Source organism: Cyprinus carpio, chromosome B3, assembly GCF_018340385.1.
Source record: "Cyprinus carpio isolate SPL01 chromosome B3, ASM1834038v1, whole genome shotgun sequence".
In the NCBI taxonomy this organism is placed as follows: Eukaryota; Metazoa; Chordata; class Actinopteri; order Cypriniformes; family Cyprinidae; genus Cyprinus; species Cyprinus carpio.
Window position 1 is genome coordinate 48,292,432 of NC_056599.1, and position 18,587 is coordinate 48,311,018.

At 40.6% G+C, this 18,587-nt stretch overlaps 1 long non-coding RNA gene across 1 annotated transcript; it reads left to right on the plus strand.

Annotated features, from left to right (window-relative positions):
• Positions 1 to 7,075: 7,075 nt before the first annotated feature.
• On the plus strand, positions 7,076 to 17,119 carry LOC109056432. The gene is made up of 3 exons (XR_006154317.1): positions 7,076 to 7,157; positions 9,339 to 9,474; positions 17,049 to 17,119. It is a non-coding gene; the product is annotated as an uncharacterized LOC109056432 (long non-coding RNA).
• The last annotated feature ends 1,468 nt before the right edge of the window (positions 17,120 to 18,587 follow it).

Consider the following 18,587-nt stretch of genomic DNA (forward strand, 5'->3'; position numbering starts at 1 on the left):
GTGGCGAGGGGCTACTTGAATGTGAAAATAAGCATCATTTAAATCCACAGAGATAAACCAATCTCTGTCTGATTTGTAAGAGGATTTCGACTTCATTGCACTGCATAGTGGAAAAGTCAAAATACAAACTTGACAGTTGATCCCGCCGCCTGCAACAGGCAGTGGGGCATGGTGAACACACACAGTGGAGCAATCAGACTTCTTCATTGGCTTGTCTTCGGCGCTAGGTGCAGCTTTCCTCCTCCGGGAAACAGCATCAGGAATGCATCTTTGATTCCAGTGGAGATATTCTGGAGCCAGAGGATGATCCCAATGATGCTGACGACAGAGAGGACCTGCGAGAAAGAAGTGGAGATCTTATTATCCTGCAGACACACAACGTCATAAGACGTTGATATTTGATTACATTTCGGTTGTGACATTGGGTGACCAAAATTCAATGTCAATTCAACATCTAATGTCAATGTTAATTTGATGTCCAATACTGACGTCAGCTGACATTGATATTTGTTGTTTTTAGGTTGTGTAACCAAAATCCAACATTAAGTCAACATCAAATTGGCATCAAATACTGATGTCCAGTGGTGTAGTGCAGGGTATACACACTTCTTTATCAGTCGGCTTTGAGTAATACCCACTGCTAAAATCCCTTCTTATGCTCATCATTCAGTAGTGTCCTGCATTACCCAAATCATGACAGTCCAGCACATGAGTAACCAATCCAATTGCATGTGAATAAATGCAGATATTTACTAAAAACATCCAGTAAGACAGTGAAGTGGTCAGGACTGACAATTAGTATCACTGAGACGTAAAAACTCTCATGCAGTGTATGTTTCATTCATTCGCAAAGTTGGAGGGTGCTCTCGTGCAGAAAGTGCAAAACGAACTTGTAGAAGTAATAATTTATGATGCGCAGGAAATCCTTAATATGGATAAAAGCCATTTCTCAATATGCGTACTTGTCTGTACTTGTGTTCTTGTGGACTTGTGAAACGTCATCAGTACTGTTCCAATTCAAAGTTCACATCTAGCCAAGTCCAGTTCAAATCCCCGGATGTGTTCTTGATCTGCCCCTTTTACCGAGGATGCATGGCGAGGTGACTTGTGCGGACTTGATATGGGCCATAACCCAGAATTCAATTCGAACCAGGTTCGCATCAATGGCAGAGGAGAAAACTCACAACTGTAAGTAATACATTTCAAAATACTATTGTTGTTTTATCACGAAATGTAACATAGTTCTAAGAATTTTGATGCCAGAATGTTGTTTAAACTTCAAAGCTACCGTCAAATTTTAAGGTTATAGCAACTATTTGAAAAATCCAGGCAATCCGGCTCTGGTGTAAGTAACCCTCAGCAAGTCCTCCTAAAAAGTAGCTAGGCCCTATAACATTTTGTAAAATATGGTGCTGCCTGTGTTGTTTCTGTAGTGGATAAAAATTTGATCTATTGTGCTTTGGGTATATCTAATGGGCAATTGTTTTGCCTGAGGGAAAAGTTTCCTAACTAACGTTAGCCTACTTATATCAAACGCAAACCTTATTCTAGAGTGCTCTTGTCGTTTTAACCAAATAGTTTGCTTGTCTTTATTTCAATTTTTTAACAAATTATTTTATAATTGTATTATTTTTCATTAACTTAAATTAAGCATTATTTTTTATCAAGGGACTGCTGAGGAAACTCGGGCCTTGATAGAGTGGTGGGCGGCCAACGAAAGCCTTTTCACCGGGAGGCGCAATTCCTCCAAAAGTGGATGGGAGTGAGTATTGATTTTAAGTGCTTGTATAATTCCCTGTATGTCTGAAGGTTTGGAGCTAGATTTGTACAGTCTTCATCCATAAAAATGAATACGTTATTGAAGTAGAATCATGTCAATCTTTATGGTTTTGTTTTGTCTATAGGCATTTTGTTTCTACTTCTGGTTTGGCCATAACTGCCAAATAGGCAAAGAAAAAATGGAATCTGCCTGTTTCTCTACTTTCTGTTACTGAAAGAGGCTTACCAAGATGTGTGTAAAGACTTTCCGGTCATATATGAAACCTAACATAGATGCATTAGCCCTTACATTTTATCTTGTAAAATGTAGTTTACTCTGTTTACATTGTTTACTCTAAGACTGTAAAAAGAATAGTTCACCCCAAAATGGACATTCTGTCATTCACCCACAAATTTAAGTTGTTTTAAGTTGTTTCACACCTGTATACACTATTTATTTATTAATTTTTTTTGCTTTACACAAAGGAAGAATATTTGTAACCTAACAGTTCTGGGGCACCACTGACTTGTGTAATTTTTTGGTGCCTCAAACTGTAAGGTTACAAAAATTCTTAACAATATCTTCCTCTGTGTAGAGCAAAAATAAAAAATGTCTAAAAGTGTGGAACAACGTGAGGTGAGAACATGACAGCATTTTGCTTTATTTCAGGAGCTTAGGGACCCACCCACAGGAAAAGGGGTAACGGCCGGTAGTGTGACTGCTGCCACCTGGCAGTGGTACACTGCAATGGATGCTGCACTCCAGGGGCAGCACTCAGTTACTCTGCCCATAGTTGTTGCATCAAACGTGACTGCCACTACAGGTGGCTCAGTCAGCACACCAGCTTCTACCCCTTCTGTGGAAGCCAGGAGCAGCCAACAGTCAAGAAAGAGGCGACGGGACAGCCAGGCTCTTCTTGAGTTTCTAAAAGAACAGGCAGAAAGGGAACAGGTGAGGGAGAGAGAAGCAGTGGCGAGAGAAGAGGAGAGAGAGAGGGCAGCAACAGCCACAGCTATAGTTGTATACAATTATTTACAATCATGCAGTTAAATCTCAAGAAGAACATACCAACATTAAGAAAATGTATAAATGTATCTAGATCCATCTACTTGCACATTTATTCATACCTATCTTTCTAATTAATGTCATAGCTAATATTTTAACTGTTTATGTTCCTCTTTTAATGAACATGACAACATCAGGTTTACCGTCTAGACGTAGTCATGTTCAGTTAGACACGCAGGCAGTTCCTTGGGAGAAGAAAGCTAAGCAGCCAGACGTCCTCGGAGATGGTTCCCTGATAGGTCCCTCTCACCCACTGCTGCATTCTCACCATCCTCGCTGTCTTCTTGTCCTTGGCTTTCCTCCTCCTCCTCCTCCTCCAAGAGATCACCTCCCATCACACAGATGTTGTGGAGGATACAACAGGCACCAATCACCTTTGGGGCGAACAGTGGCCTGATCTCCAGGGCCCGCAAGAAAATTGCACGCCAACAAGTTTTTAACATCCCAAAGGTGCGCTCGATGATGTTCCGTGCTTGTGCATGATGCCTGTTGTATCGGGCTTCAACTTGGCCTGTTAATCAAAAATCGTGTAGAAAATGTGTGGTGTATTGCAAATTCATGACAGTAACAATTTGGTTTATCGTGTGTGTGTGTCTGTCTGTCTGTCTGACATAAAAAAGTGTTCTTACTTGCGACAGGCTGGCGGTATGGGGTCATGATTGCAATAGGATGCTGCAGGCAAGGGTATCCACCATCTCCCAAAAGATAGTATCCAGCTGGTGGATACAGAGCCTGCTGGTACATTGGTGATCTGGGCAGCACAAGGGCATCATGTACAGAGCCTGGATTTCCAATATACACATCTATAAATGTGCCTTTAGCATCACATGTGCCCTGTAGAATGATGGAAAGGACGATCTTTCTATTTATGTAGCATATTTTTTTGTGGCATTGCAGGAGGAACAATCCTGATGTGGCACCCGTCGATGGCACCAGCAGCACAGCGGAATGCCTCATGGCCAGCAAGGCGAGCAAAGCCACCCCCCACCTCATCCATTTCCTCTGCTTTTGGAAAATGAATAATTTTGTGGAGGATGGTCATCATCTCCTCCACAACATTGTGAACCAGTCCTACAAACTCTGAAAGTGGCATGCTGAAGTTATCTGATGTGACCCTGTAGGATGCTCCACAGGCAAGCCAATAAACCGTAACAAGTACTTCAATTTCACGGCTCCATCCATTGGCTTTTTGACGGGGCAGCATCTGTACCAGCATGTTGATGCTGTTCCTGGAGAGCCTGAAAGCTGGCTTTAAATCCTCTCCAGAAAAAAACTTGACCAGGATTGGTACCTGGTCATTGATCTGTGAATACCTGCGAGTGGGGCTTTGTTCCTGTTAAAATATATAGATAATATATAAATTAAGAATGTTTTTACTTTTGTTGTATTATGTATTTGTTATGTATTGCTTTTAAAAAGTTTTTACTATATGTACTGTTGTTGCATTATGTATTTATTATATTTTTGGATTTTTAAAATGTTTTTACTATATTTAATGTATTTATTACTATAGGCTATTTATTCAGTTGTTTTAAGGATTTTGCCTAAAATGTATTAATATCTGCCATAATTAAATTTCCCTCTAACATTTGCTCTTTTCGTGAAGTATTTCTTTTATACTCAATTTCGGTTTCATTCATTTATTGATAAGCTCTAGCACAACATTCATCCCAGAGTCTAAAAGTTGTAGCCTATATGATTATTATAGACATTAAATTGTCCTGTTTGTGTTAATGCAGAAATATGATGTGCACCTGACTATATAAAGATGGTAAACAAACTATCAACTTATTTGAGCACCACAAAGACAAATACAAGGTGTGTGAAGTGTAAGCTAGTTAATTTAAATGTTATCAACTGTCAGACCTATTGTACCTGCCAGTTTATTTGGTACACTGAAAAATCTAATGTAGTCTCATGACATAACTGCAATAGTTCACATAACTTTTTGTGAGTTAGTACTTTGTAGTCTGTTGATAAGGTGCCTATATGATACATTATAATACATTTTTATTATTACTTTTCATTTAGATATACCTAACTAAGTCCACATAAGTATATGGGCAGTTTATGAAGAAAGAATAATTAGAAAAACATACAAAGCTGGAGAGACATGCTAATATGGCACGTCTCTTCACCATCCTCCGCTGCATCCTGGCTTTTCTTTGAAGGATTTATCTCCTCTGCTCGGCATCCTCCTCTTCAGCATCTTGATAAAGAATAGCAATTGCAATGGCAATCCTAAGCTGTTCCATTTTGAATTACACTTAACAACAAATTAACAACACTTCACAACCATTATTTCATATTAATATTCAACCATATTAAGGAGCGAAGGGAAGCTGCTAAAGGCAGTTCAACATTGCAAACACGAATACAAAGCTCAAGCAAGCGAGCAGGTAAATCATATACTGTAGAATATTTTGCAGTTTTTCACTTTCATTATTGTATTTAAGTATATTTCCCATTATAATTACTGGTCTTGATACTAGTAATCTATAGCACATTTTATTGAAACCATATTAGCCTAATCGTAGGCCTATAGTTAAAAAATAATATAAACATTCTAAATTAGATGTTTATTAGTATATAATATACATTTGTGCTGTAAAATATTAAATTAAATGTCTAATACTTATAGGGGAGAGTGGGGCAAGATTTGCCATTTTCAGACAAGTTAAAATGATGCAGAAGTATAATGAAATTATCTGTCCTATCCTATCCAATCATATCCTAATGAAAGTATTCCTATCATTTTAAATGATCAGAATGTATCTATGACAAAGGGTTCTAAAAATATGGCTTCTTATAAAAAAAAGTGTCCCCATGGCTCAGTTTGCCCCGGGTTTGGGGTAAGTTGAGGTCGGTAGATGCACCATCTGGATGCAAAAATACCATTCTAAAAAAACCATCTGACCAAATCTGATTAGAACCCATGTGAAATAAATAATAATTAAAAAACTAATTTAAACAGTCATATTTCTTTTATGAAGTTAACTTTAACAACATAAAACCAACCAAATTAAGTTTAAATGTCAATATTTAATTGTTTGCATTTCTGAAACAATATGTTGAACACTAAAGTTATAGCCTTCCTAAAAACAGACTAAACATAGTTTGTTGGCCATTAGAGACTACAGGTGGAAATATATATCTGATCATAATGTGATGAAAAGCATTTTCTGGTTCTTTTCAGAGAAGGATTTGGTGCACGTGTACACATTCCCTATCAAACAAAATATGTATATATGATAAACTAAACCAGTAATATCACATTAAAATACCAGTTTATAATTCAGAGATTTTACTTAACTCCAGTGCCTTATGGTGGGGTAAGTTAAAATGCTGACTCAATTTACCCCACAACATCTGGCTCACTTTGCCCCATAGCTGCCCTTTTGGAAAAATGGCTACTGTTGCTAACTAGTTCAAGCTAATATTTAGCTAAATGATTTGCATAGTTGTATATGTTGCTAAATCACCTATATGTATAATAAATATTTTTAGACCTGTATAAATTTGCTTTGGTGTAACAACCATTACATCTGTTATGTTAAAATTTTACTGAAATGATAAGAAATTTTAGAAATGATGAGTGGTTCCAAAATACATGGCCACCTGACAGTAAAAGTGTATAGTTGCCAAGAAACAACCAAAATGCACCGTTTGTTTGACGTCATGATCCAACGTTCTCGAGTGTCTGCTGCTGACACTCTGGCTCCACACTTGTTGGATCATGATTATTTGTAATTAGGGATATAATATTACAAACAACAAGATTACTGTCTTAACAGCAGAGTTTAAAGGCTTTTTTATTTTTATTTTATTTTTTGCAGCAGCAGGTCTGTGCATGCATTTATGTATGTAAATAAGATGTAAATAGTTTAAATTGACAAAAACACTTACTTTTACATGCATTGAAATAACAGAACTGATTGCTGTTGGTGTTGTAAAAATGTTTTTTTTTTTTACACTTCATGATTTACAAGTTTACTTACATTCTTGTAATGTGAAATGTTATATTGGTTACTTCAGTACTGTTGTACTTTTTGTCTATCTCAAACACCTTTTTTTTAACAATTATTAAACAATTAAAAAGTGAGGCAGAAACTGCCTATTATTTTCATAAATGCTTTTTATTTGTCAACACAGAATTGTTGCTAGTGTACCATGACACAATGAATGATAAAAAAAAATGTCAACTACTATTTGTATATATTTTATTCTGTAATGTTAGACGAGCGTTTGAACAGGACTTTTATTTTGGTATTGCGCTATGACGTCACAAGACTGCGCCGCGCTCCTGCATTTGTTGTGATTCAGCTGAAGAACGGTTTGTGATTTTAAGCATTTAATGCGTTAAAATCAATGCAACCCGTACGGGCTATTTTTGTTTTTACAAAAAATGTAAAAATTATTAATTAATATAACACTTAACACCTCAGTGCTTTATCTAACATGTTTTATCTTTACTTGTGTGAGTGAAGCGCATCCACACACGCGTTTCAGAAAAGACGCGTCTCATTTTGCTCCCTATAGCCTATCCTCAATCAGTTTATAATGAACATGAATCCATACACTGGTAAGTAGAGATGAATGAACTGAGCTTTTAGGATCTTCGAGGGAACTGAACCAAATGCCCCGCAAAATGATTCAGTGATTCAGAACCCTGTCAATACAACAACTTTAACAAACCAACTGCAGATGTTTGTATTTAAAGTGGTTTAAACCACATCTAGCAGACTAGTGAACATAGGGAGCTGATTGAGACGCAGCAGAGATTTTAATCTCGTTCAGAATGTCAGCTCAAATCTGATTTTGTGCTTATCTGGAGTGAATCTGATTTGAGTGACTGACTGTGCACACTGTGCATCGCACCTGTTCACATCCGATCTGTGTGTCCAGGAGCGCTCTTTCGTTTTACAGAATGTGCATTGGTTTCAGTGGCAATGCTGTTGCTTTATGCCTGTGCATAAATGATGTTTCATAAAACAAGTTTACCAAATAAGCCTTATATCAGAAGGTAATGCGACATCGTACTGAGCTACATACCTCAAGCTCATTCACTGTGGCAACTCAAGCTCATAAACTAACCCAACTCATGATCTGAAACTAACCTGATCTGGAGCAGGCTAAGATGAGCTTGCATTGATATTACAGCACTGACTCTCACATATAATTATTTGGACTTTCTTCTAATTTGCGTTCCATCTGTTTAGCGCGCAGCAGCGCTTGTTCACTTGCGTTAAGCCCCGCCCACTCCTGACAGCAAAATGGATATATTTGCATGACTTTCTAACATTTACAGATGTAGAACATACCTGTGCAGGCCCGGCACCAAAGGTTTAGCGTGTATTATAGTCTTAAGGCCCGTTCACACCAAGGACGATAAAGATAAAGATATAGTTCTAAAAATCGTTTTCAGTATTAAAGAACAGCAGAGTCCACACCACAACTATAACGATAAAGACTTTCAAAACAATTTTTTTTCCAATTGATGAACGATAAAAAATTGACAACCAATAAGAATCCATCCTGCTGTAATGAGCTCGAGAATTTAAAGCGTCAGACGAGCGTGCACTTAGAATAAAAATAAGATATCGTTCGCTGGTATGGACGCTAATATCGTTATATTTATAGTTATCTTTATAGTTATCGTTCTTGGTGTGAACGGGCCTTAACTCATACAACTGCCTGCTGTTTAGCTTCTGCTTACTTTAGGTGGAAAAGCTGCCCATAACCTCTGTTTTCTTCGTAATAATATCATAACGAAATAGGTTTGGCAAACAGTCCAGTTTATCTTATTTGGAAAGCGTCAAATTGTAGCCAATCACAGACATGTTTGTTGATTTCTAAAATGCAGTGGCCAATCAGAGGAGATTAGGATGGAATCCACGCACTCGCCGCTCCAGTCACCGTTTTTTTTTATCCAGTGCCGAGTTCTATCATGATCGTAACTTTGTGTGTCCTGGCGCCGGGCCTGTACCTGTGACCTGTACCTGTACCTTTAGTCCCAATTGATTTGTTAGGTTATTTCAAGTCAGGCTTTGCTTAGCGTCGTTTATGAAACAGCCCCCCGGCTTATTTGGTAAACTTGTTTTATGAACAGGCCCCTGATATTGTCTTACGATATGACATGATGTTGCTGTCGTGATTATTTGTCTTTTCCGCTTAACTTGCAGTTTGCAACAGCACAAGCTTGTCTTTGCCAAGATGTTTATCATGTTTTCTACAAAAGTGTCGAATTTTTTAAGTTTTACGAGGCGTGAGAACGTGAAAAAGCTAGGTCAGACTGAAACAGATTTCCAGGAATTTGATTTGAATAGGATTCCAAACCACATATGAATGTAGCTCGAAACGGATTCGTACAAATCGGATTTCATGTAGTTCGCCACCGTTCAAACTATCTAAATATGATCGGATTTTAAACGGATTTGGGCTGACAGTCTGAACGAGGCTTTAGTATGGATTTATTTTTTATTTCTGATAATTATTGTCATCTTAATCGTGACAGAGTGTCCAAACACACAGAAATTAAAGCTACTGAGATCCATGTGACGTAAAGATGGCGTCTGTTAAAGAGGAGAGTGAAGACATTAAGATTGAAGATGCAATCAGTGTGAAACAAGAAGATACTGAGGAACAAACAGGTTGGTTTTTATTCTCAAAGCTGAACGCAAAGATTTTGCTTAAAAATGTATCAATCTCTGTTTAAAATTAACATTATGATGCTGCCATCTTTCTAAAGTTAATGTACCCCACTGTAATTTGGCTCCAAATCTGATAAATACAGTATTAGTCAGTAAATATTTATCCATGACATTTAATATTTTGACGTTAATCACTGTTTATGTTTGTCCTTCTTCAGAAAAAAAAAATAATAACAAAATCAAACATTTAAGCCTGGGTTGGTGTGACATGGAATGACCATTTTTAATGGTTTAATCAAAAACTTGATTGAAAGTTAAAAATAAATAACTGCATTAGAATAATATGTTAGCTTATATATTATTCTAATATGGTTATTATATTTATTATAGGGCAGTCGTGGCCTAGTGGTTAGAGAGTTTGACTCCTAACCCTAAGGTTGTGGGTTCGAGTCTCGGGCTGGCAATACCACGACTGAGGTGCCCTTGAGCAAGGCACCGAACCCCCAACTGAACCACCGCAGCATAAATGTTTGCCCACTGCTCCGGGTTATCACGGTGTGTGTGTGTGTTCACTGCTGTGTGTGCACTTTGGATGGGTTAAATGCAGAGCACGAATTCTGAGTATGGGTCACCATACTTGGCTGTACGGTATGTCTTGTCACTTTGTCACGTCACTTACACTATTCATAGCTTTCAGTCACATGACCGGCTAAAAGATCTGGAGGGCAAAACATCCATAGAACTGTAGCATAAGCCTGTTTCACACCCGCAAATATTTAGATCACCTCTCAATAGAATAAAACAAAGGTATGTGAACAAAATGTTAGCTTTGGCCATTTGCAATCCATATTAAGCACCCGCGGCAATATTTCAATCATTAAATAGTGCGACAAAACGTTATAAAAACATTTAAGTGCCTTAATATATTTAAAACAGTAATATTAAAATATCACATTCAGTAATCTCTATATTAATGGTGCATAATTTACATAGGCAAGCAGATGAGGCCGGAATATGAATACTGTCTGCTTAATGGTTTAGAGTTTTCCTAATAATGGTTCCCTTTCGATTCGGTCACTCTACATTGCTATGGGAATTACCCTTTTCTCCAAATAATACTGAAGCCTTATTGAATCACGCCAGTGAAACTGGCCAATGGCATTCAAGCCTACGAAATATGAGGGGCCCCCCACTCTATATAAAGAAGCGCTTGTACATCATCCTTTCAGAATCTTTTTCCTCAGCCAACCTTCTACGAGAAGTAAGAAGCCTATCAACCAGACTACTCACCGTGACCTACACGCTGCAGCAGACATGCCTTCTCTTACCCTGCTGTGTTCCGGTGAGCATCGGAAACAAGGATGACTCTCTGATGGGTCGCACCCATGCAAAAGCGGTGCTTGGGGGGGTCGGACTGCCCCCACTTTGGAGATATGAGCCTCCGGAATCTCAAGCTCTGTGTGCCCATCATCCAAGGCGATGAACTCACCCAACAAGCCCTGACGCGCTCTTCCTCTGCAGCCTCTTCGAGCAAAGGAGGACAGTGGTGCGAGCTTCTGATGCGGATCTGTCAGGGTCAGGTGACGAGCCCACGCGCTCCTCACCCCCCGCTGTTCTCCGCCCCCCCAACATTGCTCAAGATGTGGTGTCCTTCGGTGCCATGCAGGGCGCTGAAGAGGTGGATGATGCCATTTCGTTGGCAGCATCTGCGAGAGAGGAGTGGTTTAACAGCCTGGTGGATTACACTGTGCCCCCATGGCAGCAACTTGAACATGACCTTCATTATAGTGATATTGAGCTACTTAGCGTCCTGTCCAAGGCAGTTGATGAGCTCGGTTTGGAGCGGGCGCCTCCTGCTGAGCTGGCCAGAAGCTGTCTGGACGAGTGGTACCTCCAGTCAGATCGTGGCCGAACTGTGGACGGCACTAACCAAGTGGGGCATGTTAAACTCGCCCCTGTGGAAGAAGACGTTGCCGTCCATCTCTGTCCTTCAACCGCGGCGAACTGGAGGGTGAACAACGCGCCTCTCTCCTCTGAACCTTGCCGCGCCACTGCAAACTTTCCCGGCAAGGCTTTCTCCGTGGCTGGCCAAGCAGCTTAAAGCACTGCATGTGATGGCGATACTCCAGGTGTATCAGGCCAAGCTGCTCAAGTCTCTGGATGAGGACGTGCCAGACCCTGAAGTGTTCAAAGGACAAAAAAAAACGCTTCCGTGAATCTCTCAGGTCTCTTTCGGAGCAGCAATAGAGATGGTCACGGAGCGCAGAAGAAACAGTCAAAGGCTATTAGCCACTTCCTGCCAATACGCACACGGCGCAAACCTTCCTGCTCATCCTCAGCGCAGCGCACGGAAAATCTTCTGCTGCTGCCGGTGAGACCAAGACAGCCTTGGCCGAAGCGCGGTCAGGTCCAGAGACCCCGCCCTGACAGAGACTTCAGGCCACCGGCACAAAAATCAAAGCCGCGTTCCTGATGCTGTCTCTCAGAGGAGGAAATCTTCACCCAGTGCCGAAGACGAGTCACTGGAAAAGTCTGCTCGCTCCGCTGTGTGTGTTCACCACGCCCCTGCCGAGAGCAATTGTTATGTTTGTTTTTGACTGTTCCACTATGCAGTGCAATAAAGTCGAAAAACATACAAAACTACATACCAAAACCTCACCTCAATATCAGAGCAATTCTCCTCCTCTCACTCCCCTCTCCCCCATCACTCACTCTCACACACGTGTGGTATTAAAACTCCCCCCAGCCCCCCAACTGCAAGTTATCCCTCACGGTGTGTGCAGCCCACTTCGCCCCGCTGTCACAATTCACAGAAGTGTGGCAGGCACTGCCAGGGGTATCAGAGTGGGTTATGAAATCAATAAAGAACGGCTACACGTTTCAGTTCTTCCGCAGGCCGCCTGTTTCAACAGTGTGTTAATGACCACTGTATGGGAGCGAAAAGCCTCAGTTCTGCTAGAGGAAATATACAACCTCCTCACAAGATGCGCTTTAGAGACAGTGCCCCTAGCAGACCGCGAGAGTGGCTTCTACAATCGCTATTTTCTGGTACCAAAGAAAGACGGTGGACTCCGCCCAATCTTGGACCTGAGACCACTGAACCATGCACTTTCAAAGCGCTCATTCAAAATGATTACGCTTAGACAAATCCTATCAATGAATCAGACCGAGAGATTGGTTTATCTCTGTGGATTTAAAGGATGCTTATTTTCACATTCAGGTAGCTCCACGCCACAGGCATTTCCTGAGATTTGCATTCGAGGGGATAGCGTACCAATTCACGGCCCTACCCTGAGCGCGCTGCTCAGCGACAAGCTCAGACACCTCGCTCATCTTCAGAGCTTTTAGGGCTGACTGAATATGCAAAAGAGCATTCTGGTACAGAGCCAGGACGTCTCCCTTTTAGGAGTAGAGCTGAATTCAATCACTATGCGAGCGTTGGTCTGTCAGATAAGTGATCACAAAAACTGATCAGCTCTCTGAGAGTGAGGGCACTCTCCCCCGCCGAAATGCTTTCAGAGGACGCTCGGCCAGATGGCTGCTGCCTCAACAGTGTGCAAACTAGGGCTTCTACATATGCAAGCGCTTCAGCTCAGCTTAAGTGCCGGGTGCCACAGAGCGCATGCTTGTGTATCAAAGTGACGCATGAGTGCTGGGTTGTGCTGACCCCTTGGTGTGATATGACTGTATTGCCGGGGTTTTCTTATTGGCCAAGTGATCAGGAGAAAGACTATTACAACAGGTGCATAGAGCACCGGACGTGGTCAGAAACAGAGAAGTTGTGGCACATAAACTGTCTGTAGCTCCATGCTGTACACCTAGCGCTCGAGTGCTTTCTTCCGGACATTCTCCACTGTCACATTCTCATCAGAATGGACAGCATGACCAGGTGGTAGCAACTATAAATCACCATGGGGGCATGAGCTCAGGCCCGCTGCTGGGCTGGCGAGAAGCCTTCTTCTGTGGGCAGATCGACACCTCTCCATCCGGGCAGTGCTTGTCCCTAGAAGCCTGAATTACAGCGTGGATTTACTGTCGATGGGTGGGGTAATCCACGGAGAGTGGAGATTACACCCTTTTAAAGTCAATATGATTTGGAGTGTATTCGGCAGGGCAGAGGTGGATCTCTTGGTTTCAGCGGAAAACACTCACCGTTCACTGTTTTATTCACTGACACACTGTCCACCGGGAATGTGGATGCACTGACTAGCTCATAGCTGGCCGAAAGTAAGCAAGTATGCTTTTCCTCCAGGGAAACTTCTGCCTCGCGTGCTTTGCAACAAATCAGAGAGGAAAGTAAATCTGTTTCTGTTAGTAGCACCCGAAAATTGCCCAATCAGCCTTGGTACCCAGAACTGGTGGAGATGCTGGTAGCCCCCCGTCGTCTATCCCACTGAAGAATGAGACCTCCTCTCTCAAGCACAGTTTAACCATATTGCATCCAAATCCAGAGTCATGGAGCCTTCTTCATGTCTGGTCGCTTAACTGAGCTTGCTTGCAATGGATGCACTTCCTCAGCGCGTGTTGAACACTATGTCTGAGGCTAGGTCTCCTTCCACTAGACGTCACAACAAACAATAATTTACACAAATCACAGTGGGTCGCGAGGCGAAGGCCCATTCAACTACCCAAATAATTCTTGCCTTCCTTCAAAAAAAAAAGGCCTGTTCGAGCCCTCGGAGCCCATACATCAGCGAGCTTTGCGTGTGCTCTGCGTTTCAAAACCAGCACTTCTCTGCTCGCGCTGTCCTCTGTTAAGCGAGCTGGGGACCTGCAGGCACTGTCAAAATTGACCACCTCGTGTATTGAGTTCGGGACAGTGTGATTGCAGACTCAACTTAAAGCCTAGAAAAGTTTATGGACCTAAAGTGCTTTCGACTTCCATTTAAAGCGCAGGTCATAATCACTATCTGCCGGGGGGGGTTCTGCCCTCAGAAACAGGGGGGGGCTGGCCGGTGCCGCTCCCCGCACAATAAGCACCGCTGCAAAAAATAAATGCAAAAAAGTGCAATGAGCATTTATACCAAGCGTTCTATACAGTTCGACTCTTGGAGCAGAAAGTACGCTTTGGAGGGCGCCACAAACCAGGCCCTGCCTGTGTCCAAGCAAAGGCTGTCATACTGGATCGTTCATCGCAGTTGCTTGGCTTTTGGCTCTTAGGGCGTCTGAAATGTCCTATAGAGGGTTCCGGGCCCATTTAACCCGCCGACTCACGTCATCGTGGGCCCCTGGGCAAATGGCGCATATCTTCTTCAGTACATTGCATTGGCAGCAAGCTGGTCATCACCCAAGCACTTTTGCAAGGTTTTATAACCTAGATGTGTCGTCGCTTGCCACACATGTGCTGTCAGTGGCTAGAGTGACCGAATCGAAAGGGATGCTCTCGGTTACTAACGTAACCTCGGTTTCCCTGAGATGAGGCGAACGAGACATTGCTCTTATTGCCATGTCATACCAAGCTTCCCGGATTCTTAGAATGCCATGGAAGTGCTTCAAATCGAAGATTTCTTGAGATGTGATGGACTGTACAAGCGCTGCTTTATACTAGGCGAGGGGGGGGCCCATCATATTTCCGCACACTTGAAACGCCATTGCGCCAGTTTCACTGGCGTTGATTCACTTAAGGCTTCAGTTCACGTAGTTGGAGAAAAGGCGTTAATCTCCCATAGCAATGTCCGCGTTCCCTCACTCAGGTGAACGAGAGGTTACGTTAGTAAGGCCGATGAGCATTTTCCTTATGGGATAACCACTTAAACGTTGTGAAAGACTTTGCACGCGTTGCGTTTGTATTCAGGCTTCAGACTGCTTGCCTGTACAAAACTATACAAGAACTAGGGGTGTTTACTGAGTTTTGCCATTTTAATATCTGTGTTTTACTACATTACTATAAATGCAAACTGCGTCAAAAATAACTGGCGTCTCAGTGGAGCCAATGCTTCGTTTTGGGCCCTCCAGATGGGCGTTCCTATAAGGGGTTGTAACGTAACGTGTCAGAAAACAATCAATTTATGGCAACTTATAGTAGTGCTTTATAATTAACCGTTATTATACAAACTCTAACCGGTATGCGCATGTGTAATTCCTATATATTCATATATATATAATCTATATTATAATATATATTAGTATCTATATTATTTTATTAGTGATAACGCATTCACTCAAACATCATGATTCAATTTAATTCATGATTTTGATTTCACGATATAGGATTCACAATTTGTTTTTGTTTTTTTAACAAAACTGAGATTTAAGACAAATGTATAACTGAACTTTTTGCCTTTTAATTATTGCTCTGGGCAAATGTCTGTAACGTTTCTTGTGGAATTGTAAATAATTCAAACCATCAATAAGTACACTCCTATAGCACTTGCATTTTATTCTAGTTTTGTTGGTTATTGTTTTTTCTATTTGGTTCCCATTTGATAAGTCGCTTTGGTAAAGCGTCTGCTGAATTGACAAAATAAAAGAAATCAGTACAAACCGCCGATTCCAAAAAGTTGGGACAGTACAAATTGGTGAATAAAAACGAATGCAATGATTGGTGGAAGTTTCAAATTTCAATATTTGATTCAGAATACAATACATAGGATGAAAGATCAAATGTTTTAAAACTGAGAAAATATATGCATATTTTAAGGGAAAAAAATACGTTGATTTAAATTACCTATGGCATCAACCCCATCCTCAAAAAAACAGTTGGGAAAAGGCCCTGTTTTACCACTGTGGTGGCATTCCCCTTTCTATTTTAACACAGTCTGCAAACGTCTGGGTAACTGAGGGAACAAGTTGCAAGTTTGGAACATACAGGATGGTTGTCCCTTCTTGGCTAATACAGGCTTCTAGTTTTGCTCAACTGTCGTAGGTCCTTCTTTGCCGCATCTTCCTCTTGTATGAACGCCCAAAATGTTTTTCCTCTGGGTTGACAGATCTGGACTGCCTGGCTAGGCCATTTCCATACCCTGATCCTTCATTCTACGCAGCATGAATTTTTGTACATTGATAGCAGTATGTTGTGTGGCATTGTCCCATGTTGGAAAATGCAAGGTCTTCCATGAAAGAGACGGCCTGGATGGGAAGCATATGTTGCTCTAGAACTTGGATATACCTTTCAGCATTACTGCATACATGCCAACATGAATAGTTTTTCGTAATTTTTTTTTTTTTCTTAAAAAAGTTAAAAGACCGAAAGTAAAAAAGTTGTGCAAGCAAAAACAAAATGGTCTGACTTCGGTTTTGTGAAAATATACATTAAAAATTATCTGCATGAAACACAAACATTCATATAAACTCCTACCCCTAATTGTATGCGGATTTGTTTAGCATCCTCAACCGATTTGAATCGTCAAATTTGAATCGATTTTCACCGGCTCGCGGTTAATCGTCACATCCCTAATGTATATAAAGTATATTATAGAACTTTATTGTGATAATATATACTATTGTGTGCAATGTCACGCCCACCGAAGTTTTTTCTTTTTTGCTGATGTTTTACCCCAATGTCTATACATTTTGTTGTGTTGCTTTGTGCCCATTAAACTGGAGTTAATTTGTATTTGTCTCTTTCACCTTAGATCTGATGCCGCTGAAAGTAGGAGAGAGTGAAGTACTAGATGAAATGAAAGAAAAAGATCAGTATAAGAAAACATCATAATATTGTAAACTGAAGAAATATCTGAAAAAGACTTTCTTCCAAAAAAGTAATTTCACCTGCCCAACAGTGTGAAAAGTGTTTCTCTTCAAAAGCAAGCCTGAAACGCCACATTACGCTATCACCTCTGGAGAGAAGCCTTACGCCTGCCAGCAGTGTGGAAAGTGTTTCAATAAAAAAGGAAACCCTTAAAGGCCACATGCGCATTCATACTAGAGAAAAGCCTTACACGTGCCCTCAGTGTGGAAACTGTTTCACAGTTTTTTTTGTTTTTTTTTTCAACAGAGCAAGGAAACTTTAACAGGCACATGAGAGTTCATACGGGAGAGACGCCTATACGCCTGCAAACTGTGTGAAAAAGGCGCTTTACAACAAAACTAAACCTTAAGGCTCATAATAAAACAGTCACACTGGTGAACACCATTTACATGTGATCAGTGTGGAAGGAGCTTCCGATATATAGGTAACCCTTAAAAGGCACTTGAAAGGTTCACTTAAGAGAGAGCAGTTTTACATCATGTCATCAGTGTGGAATGAGTTTCTCAGACGCAAAAACCTTACGAATCATGTGATTACTCACACTGGAGAGAAAACCATACATGTGCCTTCAATGTGGAAAGACTTGCTCAAACAATACAAATCTTGCTGTTCACATGAGAATTCACACTGGAGAGAAGCCTTTCACCTGCCCTCAGTGTGGAAAGAGTTTCAGATACATAGGAAACTTACAGAGTCACATGAGAGTTCACACAGGAGAAAGACCTTACATTTGCCCTCATTGTGGAAACCGCTTCCAATATTTTGGAAACTTTCAGATTCACATGAGAGAGTCACACAGGAGAGAGAGCCTTACATGTGTCTCGAGTGTGACGAGAGTTTCTCATATAAAGAGAGAGCTGAAATGTCATCTGCTAACTCACTCTGAAAAGGAGTTCTAGTGTTTTCTCGCAGAGGCAAGAGATTTACAAAATAGAGCAATTTCAAAAATCACCTGCACATTCAGTCTGGAGAATGGCAAATTGTGAAATAAAATTTGGCTCTGCAATTTACTAGAAAACTAGAAAATACTAGTAATGCTGTAAAATTTCAACAAGTTTCAAATATGAATAGTTGTGAGTAGGGATACACAATATTGGATTTTTGCCGATATTTTCAACTACATGTAGCCGATGCCAATATATTTTAATTTGTTTGTAAAACAAACACTAAGTCCTCCTGTGCAGAGATTATAAACAAATTAATATTATTCTTTTTGTTGTTTGTTGTTGTTTGTTTTTAAAAACTCTTATTAGAATTAAAATAATCATGACGTTCTTTTAATAATTAAAGTACATTAAAAGATTAAAAAAACTAACTACAAATCAACCTAAATCAATGGCTGCAATTGTTTTTTTTAGATGGGAGGCAGTGGTAACCCTAACATTTTATTAAAAGATTTAATATTTGTAGATGGTCTAAAGCA